Source organism: Phocoena sinus, chromosome 1 (assembly GCF_008692025.1).
Source record: "Phocoena sinus isolate mPhoSin1 chromosome 1, mPhoSin1.pri, whole genome shotgun sequence".
NCBI lineage: Eukaryota > Metazoa > Chordata > Mammalia > Artiodactyla > Phocoenidae > Phocoena > Phocoena sinus.
The window spans coordinates 104,133,998-104,141,925 of NC_045763.1; the positions used below are offsets into that span (position 1 = coordinate 104,133,998).

The window sequence follows — 7,928 nt, forward strand, 5'->3', positions numbered from 1 at the left end:
CCAGGGGCTGCTAAGCCCACCAGCCACAGCAAGGCCTCCCGGAGCGCCCAGGGCCAGACCTCTAGCGAGAAGCAGCCAGGGACCCCCTCAAAGGTACACGTGGAAGAGCACTGGAAGCCCCCTCAGTGCCTGCACTCTATCAGTCCGGCTGTGGATTCCAAGAATTCCCAGCTAGCATGGGCGCTCTTTTAGCTACAATACAATCCTCTGGGCCCCAGGGGTGGGCTGGAGCGGGCTGCACCAGAGTCCATAATTAAATATTCAGGAATTTTAAAAGCTGCAGGATAGAAAGCCCAGAGATAAACCCACGCACATATGGCCACCTTATCTTTGATAAAGGAGGCAAGAATATACAGTGGAGCAAAGACAGCCTCTTCAATAAGTGGTGCTGGGAAAACTGGACAGATACATGTAAAAGAATGAGATTAGAACACGCCCTAACACCATACACAAAAATAAGCTCAAAATGGATTAAAGACCTAAATGTAAGGCCAGACACTATAAAACTCTTAGAGGAAAACACAGGCAGAACACTCTATGACATAAATCACAGCAAGATCCTTTTTGACCCACCTCCTAGAGAAATGGAGATAAAAACAAAAATAAACAAATGGGACCTAATGAAACTTCAAAGCTTTTGCACAGCAAAGGAAACCATAAACAAGACCAAAAGACAACCCTCAGAATGGGAGAAAATATTTGCAGACGAAGCAACTGACAAAGGATTAATCTCCAAAATATACAAGCAGCTCATGCAGCTCAATAACAAAAAAACAAACAACCCAATCCAAAAATGGGCAGAAGACCTACATAGACACTTCTCCAAAGAAGATATACAGATTGCCAACAAACACGTGAAAGGATGCTCAACATCATTGATCATTAGAGAAATGCAAATCAAAACTACAATGAGATATCATCTCACACCAGTCAGAATGGCCATCATCAAAAAATCTAGAAACAATAAATGCTGGAGAGGGTGTGGAGAAAAGGGAACACTCTTGCACTGTTGGTGGGAATGTGAATTGATACAACCACTATGGAGAACAGTATGGAGGTTCCTTAAAAAACTACAAATAGAACTACCACACGACCCAGCAATCCCACTACTGGGCATATACCCTGAGAAAACCATAATTCAAAAAGAGTCATGTACCAAAATGTTCACTGCAGCTCTATTTACAATAGCCAGGACATGGAAGCAACCTAAGTGTCCATCAACAGATGAATGGATAAAGAAGATGTGGCACATATATACAATGGAATATTACTCAGCCATAAAAAGAAAGGAAATTGAGTTATTTGTAGTGAGGTGGATGGACCTAGAGTCTGTCATACAGAGTGAAGTAAGTCAGAAAGAGAAAAACATATACCATATGCTAACACATATATATGGAATCTAAGAAAGAAGAAAAAAAAAGGTCATGAAGAACCTAGGGGTAAGACGGGAATAAAGACACAGACCTACTAGAGAATGGACTTGAGGATATGGGGAGGGGGAAGGGTAAGCTGTGACAAAGCGAGGGAGTGGCATGGACATATAAACACTACCAAATGTAAAATAGATAGCTAATGGGAAGCAGCTGAATAGCACAGGGAGATCAGCTCGGTGCTTTGTGACCACCTAGAGGGGTGGGATAGGGAGGGTGGGAGGGAGGGAGACGCAAGAGGGAAGAGATATGGGGATATATGTATGTGTATAGCTGATTCACTTTGTCATAAAGCAGAAACTAACACACCATTGTAAAGCAATTATACTCCAATAAAGATGTTAAAAAGTAAAATAAAATAAAAGCTGCAGTAGGTGGTGGGAACATTTACAATACGGAAATTGGCAAATGCTACAAATTAGAGCTCTCCCACCCGCTCCAGTGCATCAGTCAGCACGCCACTGCAAAGCCCCTGTCAAGCTTCAAATATTGTCACCTGGGAGATGGACACTATCAGCCCGTTAGCAGGGGTTTTCTCAGATAAACCACCTAGTATGAAATCAGTATCAGAGAAGAGATATATTCCGATAAGAGGGAGGTTGTGGGAAAGACATTTTTTTAACAACTCCCTAAGAACAATTACTTAATAGTTAATGGCCCAGGCATCAGAAACACCTGGATTCAAGTGACAGCTCTTCTACTTGTGAACCGTAGGACAATGAAGCAAACGGCTTCGCCTCTTTAGCTCCCAGTTTCTCTGTCTTGAGTAGGGGGTAATATTAGCAGCTCCTCAAATGGTAGCTGTGAGGTGATGCAGTTCTAAGTGCTTAGAACGTTGCCCGGCACAAAGTAAGTGCTCAATACATGTTAAACATGATCAGTTATTGATTAGAATCACAACTCAGCAGGCTTGGAACTGATCCTGCCATCTCCCTACTAAAATCATTTTCACCTCTAGGTGTCCTTCACGGGGTTGGGAGGTGGGAATTGGTTCCTCCATCCTCCGCGGCAGCTACATTTTGACATCAGACTCACTTTTGGCTATTCATTTGTACCTGTCCCCTGCAGTTAGTACATAAGACAAGGGATCCCCTAGAATGTAGAAATAAGGTGGTAAGGTGAATGTAAAAGCATTAAAGATACAAACAATGGACACCAGCAGAAGTGCAGAAGATTCTCTGTAAATGGATTCCTGTCCAGTTAAGGCATCCAGTATGTAAGTTCAGAAAGGGCAGGATTCAAATCTGATTGTAACAACAAGACCCGAATCCTCCTAAGTCGTATCGCCCTTCTGGTCAGCAGGAAAGCAAAAGTCTAACGCTTCTGATTACAGATCAGATGTAGCCACGTGACCACAGCTAGCTGCAGGAAAGGTGGAAAGGGTCTTTGTTCAAAGTGGGGGTAGGAGGCATGTGTCTAACTAAAAATTAGGGGCTCTATTTTTAGGAAAGGAAGAACAGATATTGGGGGGGGAACCCACAGACTCTACCACAGTAGGTCAGTTTCTCTAAGTCTGTTCACTTCTTGACATCAGGGCACTTCTGCATGACAGCCCCCAGGATAAGCTGCCGTGAGCCCAGACTGGGCAGGTGGCTAGATTCCCTCTGGAACGTTCTCTCTGTGGTCCTTGGTGAGACTACAACTCCCACATCCCATCAGGCACGGAGCTCCACTCTGTTGCCTCTACAGCTCCTTCCCAGAGTTTCCCTCCTTTCTGGCCCCGGTCTCCCCACTGGAGTTTGGGTCTCCCTGACCACCAATCTGGGTGATTGTAATAATCACTTTGTTCTTTCTGCCTCCACTCTTGCTCTCCTTCAAGCCCTGCAGCCGACAGATCACTCTTCCTAAAGCACAAGTCCCACCATGACACATCCCTGCTCAAGAACGTCCCAGAACAATTTCCCAGTTCCTTCCCCAAAGTCCAAATTCCTTAGAATTCTGAAGACTTTCTATGAATAGGTCTTTGTCTGAATTTCCCTCACACACCTGAAGCTCCAGCAAGAAAGGGCTGCTCACCCTTCCTGGGATATGACTGTGCCCTTCTGCCCCTCTGCCTGGGCTCCGCTCTGCTGGCATCTCTTCCCTCCTCAGCCTGTCTAAATCTTACCTATCTCGCAAAGCTCAGGTCAAAGGCTTCCTCTTCCATGGAGCCTTACCCAAGCTTGAGCTACTCCCACCCTCCCAAGCACTGTCATAGGAGTTTATACTTCTATTACACTTGACTTGAAAGTATTTCTTCATTCCCTACTAGGGCGTAAGCTTCCACGGGGCTGGGTCCATGCTTGCTGGCATCTGGCACTAGAGCCTGCCATGTCGGTGACTCAGAATAAATGTTTGTAGAATGGATTTGCAGAGCAGGGTTAGTGCTCCATGGAAGAGGGGCACGTGGGGACTGGGTGTGAATGTGAACAGCTCACACAATGACCTGTGAGCCTGCTGGAAGCCAGAAAGCCAGGGTGACCATTTACACCACTCGGGGAGCCAACATTTTGCCTCCATCTGAATTTACAAATGTCGGTACAGACCTTCCACAAAAGGGGAGCCCCTTCTGGGCTTGTGTTTGAGAGGCCATGTGAGGGAATGGAGCGGGGCTGGTAAAGATGCCTGGCATTACTCCCTTTTTTTTTTTTTCAGAAGGATCAAAGTATGAGTAGCCATGAACATCAAAGCTTTCTGGGGGAATGAGGCATTGACAGGAAACTGTAAATTATCTAGACAAAGCTTTCATTTCTCAGTCCCAGGGCAGCAAGGTGGCTTGCTCGACATCACATGGCCCGAGTGTAGGGTGGCACTTCGACTGTCCCAGTTCCCTGGCTACTATTCTTCTGCTCCACTGCACGAGTCGTCCAGGTTAAAGACACCATCGATTCCCAAGGAAACCTCAAGTTTGGGCAAATACGAGGTTGTAGCGATTGCACATAGATTTGTGTGTTTATTTTTATGCTAGCCATCATAAAATTATTTTATGCTTATACAATCAAAGAAGGAAGATGTGCAGTCAATTTTCAAAGTTTAAATTCTATATGTCTTTACATCCGGTATTTAGATTTTCCCCTTCTCTGTTCATTGTCACCTTTTTTCCTTGGGAAAGTATCAAAATGGCTTTTCCTTAAAACCTACTATATACAAAATAAACAACGAGGTCCTACTGTATAGCACAGGGAACTATATTCAATGACCTGTAATAAACCATAATGGAAAAGAATTTGAAAAAGGAGATATATATATATGGATATATATATATATATAAAACTGAGTCACTTTGCTCTACAGGAGAAACTAATACAACATTGTAAGTCAACTATACTTCAATGAAAAAAAAATTTTTTTAATGGCTTTTCTGATTTTCCGTTGGGGCCGAGAAGTCTTACTAGGAGCACCCACTCTCAGTCCAGTTTGTAACTGCCTAGATTTTAGTGCAATAGATAAGACTTGGGACCACAGACTATTGAAAGGCCCTTTGTTCGTGGATTACAAGGAGGGTCACTCAGTTTATCTCATTCATTATGCGACCCGACTTTTGAGTTGCCAGGTTGAGGCCCGGGGCAACATGTTGATGGAAGAGAACATTAAGCACCAAGTTGTTCTGTGCTTGTGTTCGTTCCAACCCACTTTCACCTCCCTTAGCCCGCGAAGGTTATGACTACGGCCCAATTCCCTAGTGACTCACTCCAGGAAAAGGACATGTGACAAGGACCTGGCTCTCATGGGACTGCTTGTCAGCGGTGCCAAGACAGAGACGGCATTGTTCAGAGAAGCCTCAGGAAGTCAAACATCCGGAGACAAGTGTGCATGGACAACTTGCCCCACAGGCTGGAAGAGAACGTATTTTTCCCCACTGATCAATCTGTGTATTTACCTCTGCAAGGGCACTCAGAGGACTTCCAGAATGTTTATTCCCTTCAGTCTCAAATGCAGCCTCTCAATGGGCCAGGAAAGGAAGGGACCAGTGTTCCTGGAAGCCTGCTAAATGCTGGGTGCTTTATCTGTTGCCACATTCAATTCCATCCCCCCAACAGCCCTTTGAAATAATCATTATGGCCATTCCCGCTTTACAGATAAGGAAATTTAGGAGGTGGGTGGCCAGGCCCAGCCAGCTACTAAATGGCGGACCCAGGAATCAAACCTGGGTCTAGGTTGACATTGAAGGGTATTTCCAATGCCAGAAAACAGGGTCCTTTCCATGCTGGTGCCCAGACTTTTGATAAAAGAAATGTTCACATATTGAGCTATAGAGAAGTCATTCTGACTTTATACCTGAGTTAACTTGAATTTGATGCTAGCTACAATAGCCTCTTTGTGGCCTATCAAACCTATATTGTACATCTGCTTTAATTGTTAAAGGGCACACTGAACAGAAGTAAAGAATGTCCATGTTAAAGATTAAATGCCCCCCTTCATATGGTGATAAGACTCCCTTCCCAGGTGCCAAGGCCACACTGTACGGGCTGTACGTGTACGTGTTGGTCTGCTGTTTTTTGAAACCTTGAAGAAATGTAGCCCTGACTTGTTTAATGTTCTTTTTCCTGTTCAGATGTAAAACTGTGCTGAAAACCCTGCTTCTCTGGAGCAGTTTCTCAGAATAATCTGGAAACCTGGCTTCCGGGCTAGTCCTCAGTTTGGCTCAAATAAAACTCTTTTCTATTCTTATTATTGATGGTTTATTGATTATTTTCGTCAACACGTCCTCTGAGACAAGTAAGAGCAGTCACTGACCGGATGCTTCTGGAAGCTTTGTCTCTCCGCTTCCTTCCAAACACAGCTTTGTTCTGACCTCTTTCTCTCCATCTCTTTACCCTTCAAGATGCTTGCAAATGCCGCTTTCCCCATGAACAGTTCCTGAGCACACAGTTCCAAGAGATTTCTCCTTCCTTCTCTCTTGCCCTCTGACCCTCTCAGCCTGTGATCCATGCTCAGCCCTCACAGAGACTAGAGCTCAGCTCCTTTAAACTTGCACATGCATTTGTAAACTCCCAGGTGGGCTCTAAACTCCTCAAAGGTGTGGACACTGGCCTTGCGGAGCCCTGAGAAGGCTTAGCATAACAAATAATAACAGGTACTGAATGATTCCTGGTGAATTTTTAGGAGAGGCTATGGAAGTCCCTGTGATTCTTTTAAGTAGAGAAGCACGGAAAACTCAGACAGGTGGTTGCTATCTCTGGCTCTTTAGCCAAGATTCACCTTTGCACCAGAGTCCATAATCCTCTCCCCAACTTTCTGGGGGTCTCAGAGGAGACTACCATTGCCCTGCACAAAATCCATGCCTTCGACCATCTGCACGGGGGGCACGGGGTCATGGGGAGCACCCTGCCCACTGGGTCCAGGGGGCTCGGCGGGAGTGGTCCAGGCTTTCCGGCAGCCTTGCCTGTTCCCTTGGTCTTTTCCCACGTCTGGGTGCTCACACCTAGCCCCTCCCCAGGGACTCCGTGATGACGGCCTAACCACACTGGCCACCAACAACGCCTCACCTCTCCTCTAGGGACACTTCCGCCGGCACAAACCCCAGATCTCATTTTCTTTCCCCCCTGGGATTCTGCCTGTTTTCTTTCCCCTTAACTTACTGTTCCCTCTCTGAGCGGCCCGTTTATCTCCAGCTCTGTCAGAAGAACGATGAGGTCTGAGCACCGACGCCCACGTGGCATGCCTGTTCCCACCTCTCCCCCCGCTCCAGGTCCCTGGTCCTTTGGGGTCAGCACTACCCCTCCACGCAGCTTACTTACCCCCCTCCACGCAGCCTCCCGCCTCTCCTTCCAGCCACACGTGGGGCATGGAGAGCACTGTAGCCGCACCCACAGACACCCTTCCCCGGGGCCCCCTTGGGCCCCATCCACACGCAGAGGCCAGCCCTGCCCCTGGGCCTGAGCGTGCACCTGCCTGTCTCCCCCACTCAGCTGGGAGGACCCCAAAGGCATCGCCACCTCTTACCTTGATTCCTGATGCCTGGCCCTGTGATCGCCACGTAGAAGGTGCTCAGTCGGTGTTAACTGAAGGTGGAAAGGAATGGCAAATGATAAATGGTCTTGGTTCTGCTCTATGAAAGCACTCAGTGCAGCAGATCCATCTTACACTCACAGTTCAGTCCCTGCCAGAAGGTCCCTGCACTAGACAGGACTTGGAAGCATGGACTAGCATAGGTGCTGCATCCGGAGGGCCTTAAGTCACTGACCGGATGAGAACACAGACAGGGAAGTGACTTGCCCAAGGTCACGCGGTGTGAGTTGCAGATCAGACTGACCCAGACTCTCTGATTCCATGACAAAGGCACCATCTCAGTCATGACTTCAGAGTGATAGTACGCTTGCTTTGCTCCTAAAGGACCCTGTAATTCAGACTTAATTTCTCCCAGTGATTTCTAATTAGTGAGGTTTGTTCTTGGGCTGCTAACCGTATCTAGCATTGATGAATCCTCCTCAGAAGTACACCTGTAGGCAGTCAGGGATCCTGGGATCCTGTTAGATCCTGCTGGATTCACAACCGCAACAGTTCTGCTTTCCCATC

At 46.7% G+C, this 7,928-nt stretch overlaps 1 long non-coding RNA gene across 1 annotated transcript in view; it reads right to left on the reverse strand.

Annotated features, from left to right (window-relative positions):
* Positions 1-7,416, reverse strand: part of LOC116738921 — a 90,650-nt gene extending 83,234 nt beyond the window's left edge. Inside the window, exon 1 of the long non-coding RNA XR_004345409.1 lies at positions 7,356-7,416. This is a non-coding gene — a long non-coding RNA (uncharacterized LOC116738921). The remainder of the gene's footprint in view (positions 1-7,355) is intronic.
* Positions 7,417-7,928: the final 512 nt, after the last annotated feature.